The 21,055-nt window shown below is 39.1% G+C and overlaps 1 protein-coding gene across 9 annotated transcripts in view; it reads left to right on the top strand.

Moving 5' to 3' along the window:
* LOC145986675 (putative fatty acyl-CoA reductase CG5065) overlaps nt 1-21,055 on the top strand; it is a 138,759-nt gene that overhangs the window by 64,470 nt on the left and 53,234 nt on the right. For 2 of the 9 annotated variants that reach the window (XM_083120967.1, XM_083120963.1), the window contains exon 1: nt 11,726-11,893. The exons of 5 other annotated variants lie outside the window; for them this stretch is intronic. The gene's annotated coding sequence lies outside the window, so the exon portion shown is untranslated. Of the gene's footprint in view, nt 1-11,725; nt 11,894-11,990; nt 12,346-21,055 lie in introns of those variants that run through there. 2 more of the 9 variants (XM_083120964.1, XM_083120969.1) reach the window with 2 other exon arrangements.

Genomic DNA, 21,055 nt, shown 5'->3' with positions numbered 1-21,055 from the left:
AATATTAAATTACTATTTCGAATAAAATTAATTTTCGTTAGTTTACAATATTTATTATTGTATAATATCATTTATAACCGTGGTTATATACTTTTTTCTACTATTTAACTTTTATCATTTGCCAGACCCCCCCTGAAAAAATTTCTGGTGACGCCCATGGTTTCAACAGTAATAAACCAAAGTATGGTTTTCTAAAAATAAAATAGAAATAAAATTATAAACTTCCTAATTACCTACATTTGTTACGGTCATATGTGTTTGTTTTGCGAGACGTAGTTTTTCCAAAAAATAGAGTATAATTTGAATTTGCTTTTCCGCCATTTTGAGCACTGGGTTTAATGCTTTTCTTCTTTTTTTGTGTGAACATTATCTTTCTGATATCACAACATGGCTAATAGAATCAATCCTACTCGTTCGATGTCACGTTGAAACAACAATGCTGCTAGGATTACGGAATACAGTTTTTTTGACAAATTTTCTACGAATGTGTTCCCAACAATTGCGGTTAATGGTAACAGCACGCTAGGAAAGCAGGGCGGAAGAATATCGCACGCATGTTGACTCAAGCATTTACTAAATTGCGTAAATGAATTGTTAAAGCAACCTTTTATTACAATTTCTGTACATAAACTTTAAATTCCCGTCTTGCCTTGGTTACGATTTCCTTATCTTTACGAGCAGGTGGAACCTTGTGTATTATTTAATATTTTAAGTACAGATGGCTGTCAGCGTCGTGAATTCCGAAAGATAAACTCACTCTTCTTGTAATATTTTATTACCAATCTGTAGTACAGATAGTACTTAAACGCTTAGGCTCATTCTACAGTTCACGCTTATGTGTTACAATCTGGCATACCTCGAGCAGGACGTAATCGAATTGTGTTTCGTAGGCGGTTATGGCAGGTACATTATTATTATTATTATTGTTATAATTATTATTATTATTATCATCATCATCACTGAATATATATGAAGCTGGTAATAAATATACGCTTTATTTTCGTTTTGTATTATGAAATTCGTGTGGAAGTATGTAACAAGTAAATGTCCAAAATATATAGCTATAGATCATAACCTTTATTTATCCGTTGACCCATAATTACATGGGTATGGACATCGTCAGATGCACCAATACGTGAAAAGTAGCTGTCATAATATGTGAGAGTGATAACAGTATTAAAATATGAAAGATTTTACATAATGCATACCATCTTTTCAGTTTATAGGATGTGATGCACCAATTTACATTAATTGTACATTACATTCACAATATTAAAAAATGATAAACACGTGTACTGACAATGAAAATATATTGCTTTTGCATAAATTTTTGTGTTACAAGACTACATGGGTATAAACATTTGAAGAGAACATGACACATTATTACTTAAATGTATGTGCCAAATGTATGTGCCAATAATATTTTACAACACCAAGGCTTCTAAGGGATGAGTAAATTTCTATTTAACAGTCTACCAAACTATTTTTGAATTAATTTGTCATACAGAAATCTGCCTGTGAGGTATTGTTTGATTAACTACAATTTCTTCTTTAAAGTAGTGCAAAAGTTGTGCAAGTATATTATTTTAAAAACTTATATAGCAGAAAACCCAGTTTATATATCTAAGAGTGTTCATGTTATAAGCGGTCAAAACTAATCTGTTACTTTCGAAACACACTGTAGAAGACGAGGAAGAAATATGGTAGTTTTCTCTCTGAACACTATGAGTCATAATGCATTTTGTTTCATCATAGGGGGATGGAGAGTTGTATTAACTACCTGCCTGGTAAAGAAATGGCTTTTATTATTTAAATGTGGGGAGGGGGATCTTTGCAGAGGGGGAAGTGGAACTGAGAATTAACTAAAAGGTCACGGAATACAATTCTTTACCTGTTCTCTCTTCAGTAGGAAACTCGAGACAGTTCGGGAGTGAAAATTGAAAGGTTGCACCGGATACGCGATTCAGCTTTACCTGAGGTCAATATTCCCAGTTGATTTTTCTTCTTGAGGGTCGTGCACATTCGTGCGTTACGGAGTCTGTTCGTGCAAAATGCTTCTCCCCGTTTCGCTGAGGCTGCACTTCTATCCGTCGTTGTTCTTGCAGGCTGAGTTCGGAAAGTAAGGTACTAACAGTATTCAGCTACTTTACAGTTGGTTGACAAATTTCCTTCTCTACAGTTTCTTGGTTGAACAGGTTAACTCTGTTAAATTTGTTATTCTCTCAAAGTTACTTCTGTTGCAGTTACTTCGTCTCATCGGGAAAGTAACTGCAATCAAGGGGATATTGTACCGTCACGGACACTTGTTGGTTGCAACTACAACACTGACTTACCCAATTAGACCACTAAAATCAAGAGGTGTTTGTATCACCCTAAATTTTTGACAGGGTGTACGTACAGTACACTCATAAAGCCTTTGATCCGAATTGTACCCTGTGCCCCCTCAAATAATTTGCTGTCGTTCATTGAATCTTATTCTTAGTAACCAAAGCAAAGGCGTGCGCACGGGAGGCAAGAAGAGGCAGTTGCCCCTCTTAATACTCTCACTTAGAAATTTAGTGTAGAGAAATCTTATTACCGTTAGTAAACAATATTATTCCCTTTTTTTAAAATAAAAAAATATTTTGAAGCCGACGAAACTACGGCGGGTTTATTTCCTATGTAATCGAACTATCTCACTTCGTTCTCCAGCAAATGACTTGTTATTAAGACTCACGCATTGTATTAATCAGCCTAGTGGTGTTACACCTATGTGGTCGCAGAATAAATTAGCCACACATTGGAAATGAATAAATGTGTAGTTGTTTTCAATCTGCTGCAAGATATGTAAATTAGTCTGAACCACAGAGAAGAGAAATAAAGGGGGAGGGAAACAGAACTTTATGCCACGGAACTAGAATTCTCCTAATAGAGTGATTTTCGGTGGGTCCTATATACACCCCTGTTAATATCTAGCAATACAATAAAACCGAGAGATGGAATGAAGTTTTTCTTTCTCCGACTGAACTTTCATCAAAACTTTTGTCCCCTTAATCAGAGGGTCTGCGCACGCCTATGAGCTAAACACAAAAAAAGTATCAGTTTGTCTACATTATCTCCCTATTCAGAGGTAGCTCAAGACAAAATTTTCACTCGGGCTAGGTGGATTTTTGGCGCCCTATACATTCAAGACTGAAAACCTCATTGTTTAATTACTTTTAAGTGTTACTGTTAAAAGAACACGTTCATTGTAGGAATGCGTTTATTTAATACCTACACAATGACATTAAAATATCAAGGTCAAGATGGCGGCCCGTATGGTCTACGCGTAGTTGGAGCTCCGCAATTTCTCCCGAATTTAGCCTGGCTCATTGAGATATTTATATCTAGAACTTTATATATTCCACTCGCCGGCAACTTGCAACTATTTGCATAAGCGTCGTGAAGTGTTGTGATACCACGAATTGAATAATCAAAGATTACAATGTCGAAGCCATCTATCAATACAGTTTCAACTCGGGTAGACGGTGTGGAGTCGATGCTACGGGACTTCGAGAGCCGCCTGCAAGAGATCGTCGAGCAGCAGCCAGCCCCTAACAGCGTGGACAGCAGCGCCGTTACACCGTTGCAAGATCTCTGCGCTTCCTTCAAGAAATTCAAGGAGGAGGTTGAAGACACGTTCAAAGTTGTGAAGTCCGACCTGCAGATTTTAAGGAAGGAAGCGGCAGAAAATGCCATCAGAATCGACGACCTCGAAATGTACTCTCGGAGAAACTGCCTCCTCCTGCATGGAATTCCTGAAAGATCAAACGAAAATACAGACTCCCTGGTACTTGACGTTCTCCACCGGAATCTAAACCTACAACACATCACCCTGGAGCACATCGAAAGATCTCACCGCCTTGGCCCTCAAAGAAGAACCGCCGCCGATGCCGTCCGTGAAGGAAGGAGGCCCATCATCTTTCGTCTGACCAGCTACCGCACCAGGGACGAAGTTTGGAGGCGGAAGAAATCTCTGAAAGGGACGAAGCTGCTCATTACCGAATCCCTGACGTCCGTGCGACAAGATGTGTTGCGGAGGGCAAAAGACCGCCACGGCCAACGGAACGTGTGGACCCAAGATGGAAGAATTATCATCCTCTTACCGACTGGCCGAAAAGTATCCGTCACAACACTAGCGGCACTTGACAACATGAAATAAATGCGGGATGAAAAGTAAATTTGCAATAAGGATTCATGAGTGTATGTTTAAATAATGCAATTGTGTGTGTGTTGTGTGTTATGTGTTTTTATTGTGTACAAGCGTGTGAAACTATTTTTTCTTTGCGTATCAATTTTTCTTCCTTGTGCATACGTTCCGTCCATTTGAGTGTCTTTAAATTTAAATCTAATGGAAGTGTGTTATTTCTGTGTTCACTGCACCTGCCTTTCATCAACGCTACTTTTATGGTAAGTCAAATGTTTTTTAAACTAATTATATATGTAATCTCGTTTAAAATGAGTGCTTTCCATCCATTTGTCAGCACTCTTAAAAACCGTAAGAAATATTATGGCTGATAGAGACGATTTGTGTACTGTAAATTCGGCAACGCCGACGTCAAACTTTTTCAACCAACTTTGCAACATTTGTACCTCTCCAACAAACAGCAACAATGGCCTTTCCTACTCAACTGCAGCGCTACAAACGGAAACGGTTTATCCATATTCTGGGCCGCAGCTGAATCTTGCACCCGGCAGCTTTAACGCAATTCATATCAACGCGCAAAGTATTCTCGCTCATTTCCTAGAAGTAGAAAATATAATTCAAATAAACAAAGACGTGCATGCCTTACTGGTCTCGGAAACATGGTTGAAGGAGAGTCTTTCGGACGATCTGGTGCATCTTCCGGGATTTCGTTTATTTAGGAAAGACAGAATCGGAAAGAGGGGAGGGGGAGTGGCAATTTATTTGCGCGAGGACGTCCCTGCCAAAATTCTCTCAAAGTCGCCCGATGCCTATGAAGGTTCGTCGGAATATATAATCCTCGAAATCAGTATCTGTCAACAAAAACTCCTCCTGGCGGTAGTCTATCGTCCACCTTGCACTCGCCTTGATAACTTCGAGAACGACGTTGCAAACTTTCTACCAAAATATTCACACACGATCGTTCTGGGAGATATGAATACCGACCTATGTAGCAAAAAAGAAAAGGTTATAGAATTCCGTGATACGTTCTCTGCTTTAAATCTTTCCATTTGCCATTTAAATCCAACCCACCACACGGCCACTTCCGACTCGTGGCTTGACGTCATCTTGGTTTCTGACGAAAATCGTGTAACGCGCCATGGCCAAATACCAGTGCCTGGAATTTCCTACCACGATTTAATTTACGTGTCCTATTATCTTCGCATTCCTAAATACAAAGCAAAACAAGTTTCATATAGAGACCTCAAAAACATTAACGAAGCCCGCCTAAATCAAGACGCTGCCCTTGTACCATGGCATTTAATCAGTACGTTACCTACAGTGGATGAGCAAGTCTTATTGTTAAATACCTTTATCCTCCAATTGTACAATAAACATGCTCCAGTCAGGAAGAAGCGTGTTTCGCGTCCCCCTGCTCCCTGGCTGACGGACGAGTTGCACCGGCTTATGGCGATGCGTGACAAAGCGTACACCAAATATAGGAAGGCGATCAAGGTCGGTGATTATAACACATCCATCTTTGAAAATTACAGAATTCTGAGGAACCGTTGCACCCAGGAAGTACGAAAATCAAAGCGTCGATTCGCGTCTGAACTACTAACATACGAAAGCAAACCTGACGTCCTCTGGAAAAAATTGAAAATACTGGGAGTTGGGAAACGGAGAAACCTCGAATCCGTGAATAAATTTCCACCGGAAGTATTGAACGATCACTTTTGTGATCTTCCGATCGTCGATGATAATGTGAAACACGAAACGATTCGTAACATTGAAACACGCCCCACAACTGCTCCAAAATTTTGTTTTTCTTATTTTTCGCCGGAACAGGTCAGAAAATCGTTACAGAAGATAAAGTCATCGGCCGTAGGAGTAGATGAAATTTCTATCCTCATGATTAAAAAAATTCTCTACCACGTACTTGCTCCTATCACTCATATTTTTAATTTTTCTTTAATTACCGGCGCATTTCCCTCGTCTTGGAAACTCGCCCTGGTACGCCCTATACCTAAAACAAACAACATAATAAACGTCAACGATTACCGACCAATCAGCATCCTCCCAGCCTTGTCTAAAGCCCTAGAGCATCTCGTTAGCGATCAAACCCGGGACTTTCTAACGCGAAATAATTTAATAGATCCTCTTCAGTCTGGCTTTCGAAGTAACCACAGCACTTGCACGGCTCTTGTCAATGTAACCGATGACATGAGGCTAGCCATGGACAATAAACAACTTACGATTCTGGTACTTCTAGACTTTACAAAAGCTTTTCAGACAATTGATCATGAAATTCTACTCGCTAAATTATCATCGATTTTCAATTTTTCCGACTCCGCGGTTAATTGGTTCTGCTCCTATCTACAAGAACGTCGACAATGTGTCGTTGACCTATATGGAAAATCGTCGTGGAAAAACATTCCATGTGGTGTCCCTCAAGGCACCGTACTCGGCCCCCTCTTATTTGCTCTGTATATAAACGACCTCCCGACGGTGCTTAACGGCTGTAAATACCATATCTATGCCGACGATTTTCAGTTATATTTCTCTTTCCCCCCGCAAGAAATACTGCATGCAATAGAAATTGTGAACAATGACCTTAAACAAATAAGTACTTGGTCTGCACACCATGGCTTACATCTAAACCCGACTAAAACCCAGTGTATTCTTGTAGGTTCCCCTAGAATTTTGAGCAAAATAGATAAATCTAGCCTCCCTAGACTCAACGTAAATGATATTCATCTGCCCTTCTCCACTACTGTTAAGAATCTGGGTGTGATACTCAACCAACATCTCACCTGGGCAGAGCAAGTTAACTCTGTATCTAGAAGAGCTTTCGGTGCATTGCATTCACTCTATCGGCTCAAAAACTTCCTCCCTGAACGCATAAAAATTAAACTGGTCCAGTCTCTTGTATTTCCCATTGTTGACTATTGCGACATTGCTTTCTTGGATGTCAATCACGAGCAAGCTAAACGACTGCAGCGAATTCAAAATGCCTGCATTCGTTTCGTTTTCGACCTAAAATATTCAGACCATTTGACATCGTACTTTGCGAAGGTCGAGTGGCTTAAATTAAGCGATAAACGTAATTTTCATAAGTTAATTTTACTGTACAAAATCCTCCAAATAAAAGACCCGCAATATCTCTATAACCGATTTCAACATCTTTCCGACTTTCACAGCCACAACACCAGATCGCGCGAAAGGTCTCTGCTGTCCATTCCACTCCACAAATCCAACTTTTATGCAAATTCTTTTACTGTTACCTCAGCAGGCCTTTGGAACAAGTTGCCACCTGAAATGCATGTCTCTTCCTCAATTGTGACGTTCAAAAAATTGTTAAAGTTACACATATTATACAATAAAAATTAAATGTTTGATTTCCCTATTAATATGGCGGGTGCAGAGAATGATAGAAGGACGTAAGGCACAAAAATTATTTAGCGTAATAGTTAAGATGAATTATCGTCAAAGTATATCGTTTTGGACTGTGTATTAAGTATGTGTAATATTGAACTGTGCTTGAGAAAGTGTAGTGTTATGTATATGCTTGTACGTGTGTAAGGGCAAAAATATGTATGTGTGTGTGAGTGTGTGTGCCCGTATCTGTAGGTTAGATTACCTTTCTTATATGTAATTTCTCTTTGTATTTTTTATTTCTCTGTAATTTTTTATATATTTTTTCTCTTCCTTTTTTTCAATATTTTAATTATTTCATATTCAATTTTTTTGTAAACATGGTCAAGTGGAAGAAAAGGCTCCACAGCCTTAACTTCGCCATGTAAAAGAAGACGAAATAAATAAATAAATAAAATAACAGTAATCTGTTAGCTTAAACTGCTACATGGTTTTGCAATATACGAGTACTTATTATGTTATGCAGCAGTAACTTCAATTAATTCTTTGTCAACAATAAATTCAACTGTTAATAAAACGAATAGCACGCACTCGGTGGAGACACGTAGTGGGGTGGGTACCACTTTAAACTGTAGGTCCAGTCGCGATTAGCATTGTTGTTCATGCAGTGACCTTAATACATTCAAGCCAACAAATAGCCACGCTTATGTAATTAGCAATAAGGGGTATAAGGGGTGATCCTTCCACGTAGTACACCCTGGATTGCATTTTAACAAGGCTCTGGCGTCAGTGTAATTCTGTGTGTTGGCCTGTTCTTTGTCCTTGTGTGTGCCCCTATACAGCCTCAGCTTTTACTCCAAGTCAGAATGTTTTAATATTTTAGTTGTACGACATTACAGTTATGTTATTTTAGTTCTGGTAAGGGGCTTGACCCCGTGACGAGTGCAAAATAGCCTAAGTGCTGACGCACCCAAAATTTTAAATTTAAATTAAGAAAGGAATTAGAAATAAAGATTTGTCGCTACTCAAGGGGACGCCTTGTTAGCGTGCTTGCTAACAACTACGCCACGGATGATTTAAAGGTAAAGCCTGGTTTGCATTGGTCGAGTAGACGGGAGAGTGGCTGGAGCGAGTTCGGTCAAGCGAGCTACTCTCCCCGTGTAAACAAATGGGGAGAGCACTGGAGCCAGTACTTGCTCCAGTAGTCACGACAGTCGAGTGGCTGTCCACGGAGGACAGCGACTCGAGCGAGTTGCTTCCTCCACCATCGAATTTTTCACTCGCGCGTAAATTCGACAGACCACTCGGTCAATGTAAACGCTTTCTGAGGACAGTATAGAGTCTGTGTTGTGTGAGTGTCCAATGTGCATGGAATTTGTGTCGATTATAGGAACAAACAAAATAAATGTATGTTCTACACAACCAAGAACGATCGAAAATAGAAAAATCAAGGATATTTGTTTTCTTTCCACACATGTCCCCGTGCATTATTGTATTCATTTCTCGTGAAAAAAAGTGTGTAAACAGTTTCAGAACTTTTTATTTTAAATCGCCAACGACGTCGATGGTTCACTCTGTCAAAAGATCACCAAACAGCTGCAGCTACTATCCCACTTTACTGGAGTCTAGTAAAATGTGTGTAAACAGCTACTCGCCATAGAAGGGTCGAGTCGAGCAGATATACTCTCACATTCCTTTATTTACGCCGCATCTTTTTTAAGGAAACGCTGACCTTCCTTTAAACAATTGAGCTATTTGTTTATAAATCTCCATTTTGTCACTTATCACAAATATTTATTTAAATAATAAAGATCAAGGGGGATACAACCGCTTTCTTACGTCCAACCCTCATATGAGATACGCCAATGAGCAAGTCAAATTATGTAAAAATACACAATATTCATCCTTATGTTGTCATTGCTAAAATATATACCAATGCAGTAAACAATGAACATTGTGTAAAGAAGCGAACAAGTTGCGCTGTGGGCATGCGAAATGTATTATTTATATTTATTGCTGAAGGATAAAACTGCAACGAAAAGCGACAGATCCTGTTTCCGCCTGCCGTGCACTTCCGTTGTTTGATTTGACAGCCGCAGTAGGGGTGTGGTAACTCGCTCGCTCGCCGCTAGAGGGATTTTGAAAACTTGATAATGTTGCCAACTGCCAAAGAATATTCCAATCTTCAGTTTTTTTGCGAGTGTGCAAATCTTGCTTATAATTCAATCCTTTTACAAGAACTGATGAGTTGCGGTGCTTCACAGCTGGCTAGGAAGCTGAGCTTGACGATCTCGTCACTGAACGTTTCGGGTTCATGTCCTGATCTACATACACACATATTGGGTTTATTGTGGATTGTGGAATTACGCATATAATTCATTCTAAATGAATGAATGCGCACCTATTGCAATCCAGTGTAACTGAAATGTTCCTAGACTCTCATATTTTTACAAAATAATAATTATTATTACATAATGGCACAATTATTGCTGTACACGTACAATAATCTGTATTCACGTATGGGAAATGATAGTAATGATAGCCAACCTCGGTAGCGAAGGGTTGGCGTAACTGCCTACAAAACCAGAGATCCCAGACTCGAACCCGGGCTCGGCACGGATGCATTATTGTGTTTGCCCCATGATCTATTTCATCGGTTCATCGTTCATAACCATGGACGTTCGGAAGAGGAGCAAGGGGCCACACCCCCTCTGGAAAATGAATGTCAACAGAAAAGTATATATTCAGGGTTGGTTAAGGTCCAGGAATTTTAAAGAAATCCATTTTTCCGGATGATTTTCAATTCGGTCCAGGAACTTTTTTTTTTTGGATAAATTTAAATTCGGTCCAAGAACATTTTTCCAGGTCAATTTAAATACGGCCCAGGAACCTTTCTTTTTTTTCCGGATCAATTTAAATGCGGTCCAGGAACCTTTTTTCCGGATCAGTTTATATAGGGTCCAAGTAAGAAAAAAGGTTCCGGTCAGGAGCGTATATTCTGGGCTAACTAGGCTATCTGCGAAGCCTGAAGTCTAGAGAATAAAATACAAGAGAAAAATCGATCAGAAATTGTAAGTAAAATTATTCATATGTCAGATGATTGATGCTGATTCTGGAGTTGGCAACCTGATTTCCTATGAGTTGGCAACCTGATTTCCTATGAGTTGGCAACCTGATTTCCTATGAGTTGGCAACCTGATTTCCTATGAGTTGGCAACCTGGTTTCCTATGAGTTGACAACGTGGTTTCCTATGAGTTGGCAACGTGGTTTCCTTTGAGTTGGCAACGTGGTTTCCTTTGAGTTGGCAACGTGGTTTCCTATGAGTTGGCAACGTGGTTTCCTATGAGTTGGCAACGTGGTTTCCTATGAGTTGGCAACGTGGTTTCCTATGAGTTGGCAACCTGGTTTCCTATGAGTTGGCAACCTGGTTTCCTATGAGTTGGCAACCTGATTTCTTAGGAGTTGGTGAACTTATTTCTATTCATAGCCTAGGACCATGTGACATAGTGAGATATCCCAGACCTTGGACTCAGAATACGCCACTGGTTCCGGTCCTCTAACGGAACCCACTAGAATGTATGGGTTCCTGGCTCTTGAACAATCTCAGGGTGGGGGGGGGGGGGTTAAAGGTTCTGGAATTGTAAATAAATGTGTTTCCTGTCCGGGAGAGAAAATCAGCGGGTATAAATAGGATCTAGATCGTAAGGAACCTTTTTATGTTTAAAATATTTCAATTCTGTCCAGGAACCTTTTTTCCGCATTAATTTAAATACGGCCCAGGAACCTTTTTTTCCGGATCAATTTAAATACGGCCCAGGAACCTTCTTTCAATAAACAATAATCAACTTGTACCGAATTTAAATTGTGAGAAAAAAAATTCCGGACGTTCACGTTCATAAGCATTTATCTTCGTTGTCGCGATTAACCCAAAAGGTAGAAAGAGACATAAATAATATAAATATAGTAAAATAGTGTATACAGAAAAAATGCATAAACAAACTGATCCTTAGCACAAAAATTTCTGGGTAAAAAATGACCCAACATAATCGTGCTTCCCACCCATGAGAATATTGAATATTTCATTTGGTTTCATAAAATGCCCGGACATCCCTAATATCCTTCATCGTATCTACAACACATTTTTTAGCTTGGCACTGGTCAATACCACTTAGGTGATTTTTCTGGTAGTGAGTTGGCAACACGGATAGGTGAAAAAGGGCGAAACTCTGGGCGGGCGACAGTGTAACGATCCTCTCTCCCCTAGTGACCCAGTTGAAGTGACGTCACGTGTTAGTGCCGCCACGCGTGACTTGCGTGTGCTCTTGCTTCATCCAAGAATCCTTTACACGCATGGAAACCTATGTAAGAACAAGGTAAGTGCATATTTTCCCGTTTTTCCTGAGCATGCTACACGCCCCCACCACCAGACGTCACGTTCGGCGTCTCCTCACAGCCGTGCCGGTTGAGGCAGCTCTCGGCCACAAGCTGTTTTGCAGTTGGCCCGTCACTTTTCTTCGAAACCGGTCGTTACATTGCCTCAAAACTGCGTGCAGTGACAAAAAACGTGGATGCAAGGTTTCGGTACACGTACGATGCGTAATGTACAGGCTGGAGTGTGCTAGGGAAACAGTTTTTGGCGTGGCTATGTTCCGCTACAACCTTCGCCAGCAACAATGTGTATCGATTCTACAAGTGATTGAATACTGGCTAACTCCAAGGGTGTATTCTTTTTGTTAACTGACAATATTCTTTATGTGCAAAGTAATCTTGTTTTGCAGCTAACGCATAAAGGTTTTGATCGATGTCTGGCCTTGAAATGATAGAGGTGTGTGTTTCGATTAATTTCAAAAATGGTTTGTCGGTAAGCCTAACTGCATGTACCAGAACAGATTATTATTGTCCAGTCTAGTTTTAAATAAGGATACTACTAACTTCTTGTTTTGTGTTTGTTGTTTAGGGTGGACAAGAATGCATGTTGTTGAATGTAATCAAAATGTGAATATTAGCTAATTTTTCTGTGTAATTTTCAGGTTCTGATCATGCTACTGCCTACTATTTTTGCCATATTGTGACTACATGCTTGAAGCAAATTACATTTTTTAAAATGCCGTGACTTTTTTTATCACACATTTTAATGTATAGAAGTGGCACGTATGGTGTTTTTAATGTATTATCCACGCATATTTTTTTCCTTAAATTATTTCTGAATGTATCTTATTTATGTAAATTTTTGAGAGAAAACATTAATGTATATATGTTAAAGGGGAGGGGGGGAAGGAAGGTGCAAGAGCAAGACACCATTAGGTAACGAATATCGGTGGTGAAACTGAATATTCTGTTTTCCAAGCAAATATTACATTCAAACTGAAATTTAAAATAATATTTGTGGAAAAGCAAGATTATTTATCTTTTGGGAGATAACGTGACCCTTAACTTGAACAATTTTTGTGCCATTTTAGCACAAAGCTCGCATTAATGAGAATATGCACTCGTAAAAACGTTTTGTGTTTTTATTGTTTTGCGTCGCATTTTTCTCCTTAAGCTAATCCCAACACTAGTTAATAAAAGCAACTGTTAAATTCTAGACAAAGACAATTGCATAGAGTGAAATTACGCCAGATTACGAAAATGTTTGCTCCATACGGTCACTCTGGAAAATGTGTGAAAAGTAGCGGTGCAAAACGTATCGAATTTTTTTGTTACATTTATTATTGTTGCTGTTATAGAATGCGTCCAATATTTCTTTTTCCGTTGCCTTGAATACATTTGTATGGAAACGTCAGATTAATTAAAAGTGCATAATTTGCAACAAGTTCTAGCAGTAGGTACGTAAGATTTCATCAAGGGGGGTGTTATTTCGAAAACTTTCTACAAATTCACATTACCATTGTTTTATTATACTTTAATTAATTAATCATAATAATAAATTCATTAATAATTCTTATAATTAATTAGTTTAATTACTACTAATGCAGCTGCTATTTATGAAAGAAATAGAACAAAATTACATTTCTTTTGTTTCAAAATAATTGTCTAGTCAACGGTTATTTGTATATGATAAGTGAGACATTTTACGTGTGAAGAAAATCCATAAAAACAAGCAAATATATTAAATTTATTGAAATAATCGAAATATGAAACTCATTCAAGGAGCCGCGCAGGTCTAGTCTGACAACTTCGTGGGATATCCGGGTTCGATTCCCGGAATTGGTTGGAATTTATCCAGCCTTGTCTCCGCAAGGGTATCTGAGAGCAATCCTGGGGGATAAAGGCTGCAGGAGCATGGTGCTGATCACATCACCTGCAAAGTGGCCGATATCGAGAATGTGTGGGGCACACCACACCACTACGTGTGCCTTCATGGCACGGTGCTATATGCACGGGGAAATTTACATTACCTTTACCTATGGAACTCGCCCAGGATGATGATGAAGCGCGAGAATACATGTTGCTAAATTCCACTGAGTCTATGTTTTCGTTGAAAAGTAAGTTTAAAGACATTCCAACACATTTATCACTTCTAGGTGATTCAGAAAGCACTTCTTCAACATTATTTAATGATGTGGATGTAGAATCAGCATCACTTGAGAGTTCACAAGCGGATGTGAAATCAGTACCAGGAAGAACGTTTGCAATAACGTTGGCACACTGCGACGAAGCAAGGAATTTTCACAATTCTCGCGAGAGTCACTGCGCGACTTTTTGCAAAAAAAAAATTTAAAAAAATGCAAAATTGAACTTTGCGGCCACTTAGATTGTGTTTGAAATGTTGTGTTTTTCTTCATTCTGCATGGGAATAATAATTCAAATTATTATTATTATTATTATTACTGTCGCAGATCTTTGACTGTGATAAATTAGCCATTTTTAATTTTTTTCTACAGCATTTTCCATAATATTTCAAAAGCTCAAGGGGTTGTTTAAACCCGGTAACCGCCCCCTTGCGTACGCCACTGAGTTCTAGTGATTTGAGTTCTATCGGAAGACAGTGAACACCACATTAAAACAAAATTATAAGTTTCAGATATGGTTACTAATAATATAGTTCTTTGTATTGGAGTTATATTTTTCACGCTTCTGGCTTCTGCTTCTGCAAGAAAACTATCCTAGAATTCCGGGTAATAGCTAGGGGGAAAAGGGTATTTGGAAGTTTTGCGTGGAGGGGAGGGGGGTCCACTTACTACACTGCACAGTATTGTACTGAAGCCAAGATACTGGTCCAGCCTGAAAATATAATGTTGTTCACCCGCTTCTAAAATCCTGTATATGGTACTAAACCGGACCTCAAGAAATAATGAGCCAACGATTTATTTTATTAAAGGCAAATGTTGGATACCGGGGAGATAATTAACGTGAAATATTAATTGTGACGAGTAGAGTCTATAATGTTCAAGAGAGATACTGCAGAGGGTGTGGAATTCCCAATTGATTTTAAAACTGTATTAAAAAGGTACATGCATAAAGGGGGATATTTTTTTTTCGCATTTAACAATGAGTTCCCCGTGAAAATGGCCGTAAAAAAGAATTGACGTCTCTCCTAAATTACCTTTGACCATTAATGTGAATTTCAGGTTGGTTGATTTCAATGTTCGTTGAAGGGCATGGTAAGCTGAATTTAACACCCCCCCCTTTTTTATACTGTGAACCTTCTACACCCCGAACTCGTACCGGAAAAGTGAGTCTCGTTCAAATAATGGCTGTTATTTCCTGTGCGTAGTACTTATTTTTTTTATTTCCTCTACCCTGGCAGGAAATATCGAAGGATGCTTGCCCTTTCCAAATAACATTATACATACGCCTATACATGTAATTGTATTTGGCCGTTCCAGTCAGGAGAAAAAAATTGCCGATTATGGAATCATTAAAACGCATCCTAAATTTTCTATAATTTTTGGCAGATAATTTTAAAAAAAGGTAAACTATGAAAGATTTTTTTAGGGTATGCTGTAAAGTGTAGACATTTCAGCCTGCTTTTCAAGATGTATGGAATTCCTATTGACAGCTATTCCCTCCCTATCTGTGTGTGTTCCTTGGTGCATTTACTTGAGAAAAACCGTTATGTAGCATCCATCACATGTACAGAAACTATTCAAGGCATAAAACTCACAATGCAAATGGATTATTATACATGTATAACTTTGCTATTCAAATTTTGTAAAGTATGATTTCATTTTGGAAAGCTGCATTGTTAGTATTATATGACAAAATTTATCTGTATTGATCGAGCTCGGTTGTTCTTTCTGCCTTGTTTACGATTTGTAGTGGTAAATTCGTCGCCTTGTAATCAAGGGGTCCCAGGTTTGATACTCGGTGAAGGCACATAGTGGTTCGGACCCCACTTTAAACTGTAGGTCCAGTTCCGATTAGCCTTTCTGTGCATAAAGTGGACTCAAGAACAAACGCAACTCAAACCTAATGTTCTTTCTTTCCTATTTTGTGGCTTTTTTATCGTTATTGCAAATTCTGGGGATGTTACCATGAGACGATACTTCGACTCTCATTTAAAAATATGGTCACCAATACATTGTAAATATGCAGTGTTGAAGTTGTGGAATTTTATCACACTCTGGATTTTACTTCACTGTTTTCTGCATTTCCAAAATCTTTCGAAACTGGGGAAAGAAAATTTTTTCCTCAACTGCCTTCATGGCGTGGTGATTTGCACAGGGGAGCACTTTACCTTTTTTTTTTTACTGAGAATATTTGGACTATAATAGTTATATTCAAGGTGAGAATTAATGGTGTGCTGTGGACCCCCTGCACGCGAGGTGATACGAGAGAGTTATGTATTGACGACTATCTGGGTACCATGCCAGAAATTTCAGCTCACTCCTGAAATGCGTGAATCCATCATCTTTTGTTTCGATTTCGAATGACCTCTCGACAGTATTCCGCCCACAAAATGTTTTTACGCTTCAGAACTGCTACTGAATAATGTATGTAGGAACGTCAGTTTACCAGACGTGAACTACTGACGCAAGAGAAACGTAAATCATTGGTATGTTTGGCAAATGACTCCCCCTTCCCCCTACACGCTCGTAGTAAACCTCTTCTATATTTAGCTCTCCAGCGTCAGAAGTTTAGATACAAAATGGAACGGTGTTTGATGGCGAGGGGAGGTTTGCTGAAACTCAAGGAGGAAGAAAGTAAAGTTGATGTGGCGTCCTTTTCTGAAACTTTCAAAGTTAACCCAAGTGATAACCTCCCGATCTCGTATATACAGGGTTCCAACACCTGAAAAACTAAGTTTTGTTAAGTTGTACAGTAGATTGATAATCTCCAAGCTGAAGTGGGTTGCTCAGGGTACTAGAAGCCAGGAGGTCCTAGATTCGAATCATGTATATGATATTGTGTAATCTGTCTTATGAACTCTGCACTCATCATGGCTGTGATTAATGTATAGAGTTAGAAAAGAACAACGTTAAATTTTAAAAATAACACGGAGTAAAAAAAAATAGTTATACGCAGGGCTCGAAAAATCCCGACGAAAAATTTCAGCCTGGCGACTGTGATCTTTTGCTGTAATATGTACGAAATTTTGAAGATTCTAAGTTCAAATTACAGTGCAGCGTAAGTTGGCATTTTTTTTATTAACATTGTGAACATTCCATAGAATCGGTAACAATTTCTTACTCTTTGTCTCCTATTTCCTGCTTTCTCAAATGATTTAGCGATGTTTTGAATACCGTGATGCTCAGCTTCTTATACATAATGTTTCAAAAGTCTCACAACCCAAATTTTGAAAATGTATATCATGAAAACAGTAAGAGATATTTACACCGGGTTTTCTTCATTATAAAGCCTCATCCATTGAGATATTTCCAATGCAATTATCAGTTTACGCCACACAGAAAATTAGATAAATTAATAATTGGCAGAAGGCAGCGTTAACATTTTTCCAGAAATGCACTATTGAGTGAGAAAAATATGTAAGAAATTATCGAATGATCATAATTAGATGTCTGATGCCATGTCAATCTGTCATTTACGACCAATATTGCTCATGTGCAACATTTGATGGATTTTTGACTGACGAATTTATGTGAAAAAATTACATTTTTGGGACACATCTCCGTAGATGGCAACACTTGCAGGTCGAAATATTGTCAACAGACGCACGCAACATGTGCCTAAGTATTGGCCATACATTTACATGAAAAATAATAAATCAAAGATTTTCTGCCGAAATTGAACTCTTGAGAGAATCCTAGACTGCTCCTGGTCATCCTGAATTCTCTTTGCTCACTTTACAGCTACTGTGCCTGTTTATTTTAATTGATTCAGCATGGCGTATACATTTGAGCAGCGCGTATGTTTTGCTGAAGAGTATTTTATGATACTACTGATTCTTGCACTCGTGTGCAAGAAGTTTTCGAAGAAAAATACCCTGCTTCTGCTGTACCTCACAAGGCAACTGTTTTACGACTAGTATACCTCAACGACCAACAAATGATCCCACAAATAGTTAAGATTTGGTATTTATTGTTGAAAATCAATTCTCAGATGTTTTCAGCAAATTAACAATGTGTTTCAAATAATGTAATTTCTTTTATTTGGATAAATGCCAACATAAATTTATTAACCCAGTGATAGCCTACATGATCAGTTTAGTGCAGAAAACCAGGTGTAAATATCTCTTACGGTTTTCACGATATACATTTTCAAAGTTTGGGTTGGGCGACTTTTGAAACACACTGTAGTATGCACACTTGCTAGTAGGTGGTTTCTTGGCGCCTAGCTTTGAAGAAAAAATTTCGAGCACTGGTTATACGGAAGGTACTTTGAATTAAAGGATTTCAGTTTCAACACATTATTTCGTGTATATTATGGGCATGCGAGTCGGGAGAACAAAGTAATGGCCGCTTCTTGTGATAAGTATCAGTTCCAATACTAGAGTTAGATCCGGTGAGTAGTAAATGTGTTTTATTTTAATTTATAATGTGTCAGGCGGTGATGATAAATGACTGATTTCTGGAACACTCTTCTGCGTGGTGAAATCCGTCGTTGAATCAATGTGACACGGGAAAGCTGTATTAGAAGGCAGGAAGGATCACGCCAGCTTGCGTGCTGTTTCCTCTTTCTTGTCGTCCGCCCGAAAAACCATCATCAATGAATGTTGCATGCAATGACTAAAAAACATGCCAGTTGGAATTGACGTGGCTCATATTTCCCATATAGACACGTGGATTTATAGGGATGGAGTTTTCCACGTGGTGTACTCTCTAGGAGGAAACTTATACAAGGATCCTAATGATACCCGATGTAGTAAATCAATACTCCACAGAAGAAAATAAACAGTGAGGTATATAACCGCAGAACAATCAACATAATCCTTAATGACGATTTTGTCATACCGTGTTCTCTTTCTTCCTTTCATATTTTTAGAACTGTATTATTTTTCCCTTCGGAATTCTTTTCCACATCCTATCGCTGGTTCAACTGCATTTTCGGCGTATTCTTTCTCATATCTTATTTGCATGCTCGAAACGAATCTATAGTGTGACGTTGCAGGGGACGACCCGCCCATGCAGGCTTGTGCGCAGAATGAGATCTGCGCATTCTTATGCGCACAAAATGTATATTCGCTGTTTAGCTTTCAGAGATATTTTACATGCTGGTGATCTTACATTTGGAGAGATCTATTATAGGAGGAAAGTGTCTTTAGAAGTTTCCTTCCTTGCGGTTAGAAGTTGCTTTACTTTACAAGTGAATTTCCAGAAGTAACGCACTATTTTACATGGCGAAATTTCAACTGAACCATATTTTGTACATGAAAAACACACACACACACACACACACACACACACACACACACACACACACACACACACACACACACACACACACACACACACACACACACACACACACACACACACACCCCCCCCCCCACACACACACACACACACACACACATGTACACGTGTATGTTCGTATCATTGTCAGTCACGGTCATTGTGGTTTCTGTGAGTAGCATATTGTTTCTTCATGCGAGTAAATCATGCTTAGTTCTGGCTAATAAATATGGCAACTTCTGAATTGAGCCAGATAATGCAAATAAAGTAATTTTTTAAAAGCAACATGTTTCTGTTAGTTCTTTGCGAGTCAATTCATAAATCTCATCACTCATCCTCGTCGTCGCGATTAGCCAAAAGTGACAGAAAAACGACGGTGAATAACATATCAAACCAAACTCTGCTTGATCTCCATAGTATGTAGTGGATGCGAGTGTTTCTGGGTTCAAATCGTGGCATGCGCTCTCGTGAAACAGTGTTTATTTTTGCTAGACCACATGTAAACATGTGACAATTTTTTCGAGATACTGTGGAGCGCAAGTTTTTTCTCGTTGGAATTTTTTAAAAGTTGAAAGGCAAACATGGTTGCTGAGTAAACGCGATGTACAAACACAAACGTGACAGCGTGTCTAAATATGTCGTCACTAAACCCCCGCGAGCGCTGTCCGGGTCTTCTTCAATTTGGTCCGTGATCCATGCATAAGTAATGGTGGTGGATGGGTGTAATTATGTCTGTGTCAATTTGTGTCTCTGTGTAGGTACATTAGGCTCTTTCAGACAGCGATAGTGAAAGAAATAGTGTTACGAATGGCAACACTTGGTGTTGATTTTGTATCTTTATCTGGCGTTGTTTTCCAAGTTCATTAAGGTCTCTCTCTCCCTTGCAGTAGATGAGTTTCAGGTTCGCATCCTAAACTGGATAACTCTCAGAGGATAGGAATTTTGATTTGCGAGTATTTTCGTGACATTCATTTACGGAAGTCTCGAACGTGGCGGAGTGGTTAGCACGACGCGCGACGACGCTAGGGATCCGGATTTGAATCCCGGCATGGGCGTTATTTATGAGTGTGCCTTCATCATGTTATCACTGATCGTCATCGTCGCGATTAGCGAAAAGTGGCAGAAAAGGTAAGTAAAATATACCAATCAATCTATCGGTATCGTCTCAGTTTTACAAATGTACGCCTCGGTCTCGCGGAGTTCAGTCAAACTTTTATATTCCTGTGAAAATGTACGATACAGAACATCAAAAGTACACGAGAACGTTATGTATTTTCACCATCTGAATATGAGCACGTGTTTTTTTTTTCTTACGATGAGGTAAGGTCTATTCGACGTCGAAAATGGCGTGATCTGCACCACACTCTGCCCAATTACTCCAGGGTCCCCTCCTGTCATCGAACCGGAATCTTCCGTATGGCAGTCAAACGCCTTTACCGTATTGCCAGTTACCTTCGTTTTGGGATACCCGAACAGCCAGCACCGCATTTCTCAATCAGCAGCGACTTCGAGTGAGTATATAATTTATGCTAGAAATATGACGTACGGTTATAAATCAGTTAGTGAAGTCCCCTGTTGTGAAGTGACAAAGAACCGGAAGAGAACTAACACTTTTCCTCCTGAACTTATATATTTTTTGCCCTCATTGCGCAGTTACGAGTGGCGCTCGGAGTGGCGAGCATATATGCGGTATGGTCAACCAGACCTATTCTGAACTTAGCCTATTTGCCGATGTGCCCA

The sequence above is a fragment of the Lepisma saccharinum genome, chromosome 4 (genome assembly GCF_977018435.1).
Source record: "Lepisma saccharinum chromosome 4, izLepSacc3.1, whole genome shotgun sequence".
In the NCBI taxonomy this organism is placed as follows: Eukaryota; Metazoa; Arthropoda; class Insecta; order Zygentoma; family Lepismatidae; genus Lepisma; species Lepisma saccharinum.
Note: the sequence above shows the minus strand (reverse complement) of the source record. Positions and strands in the feature narration are given on the sequence as shown.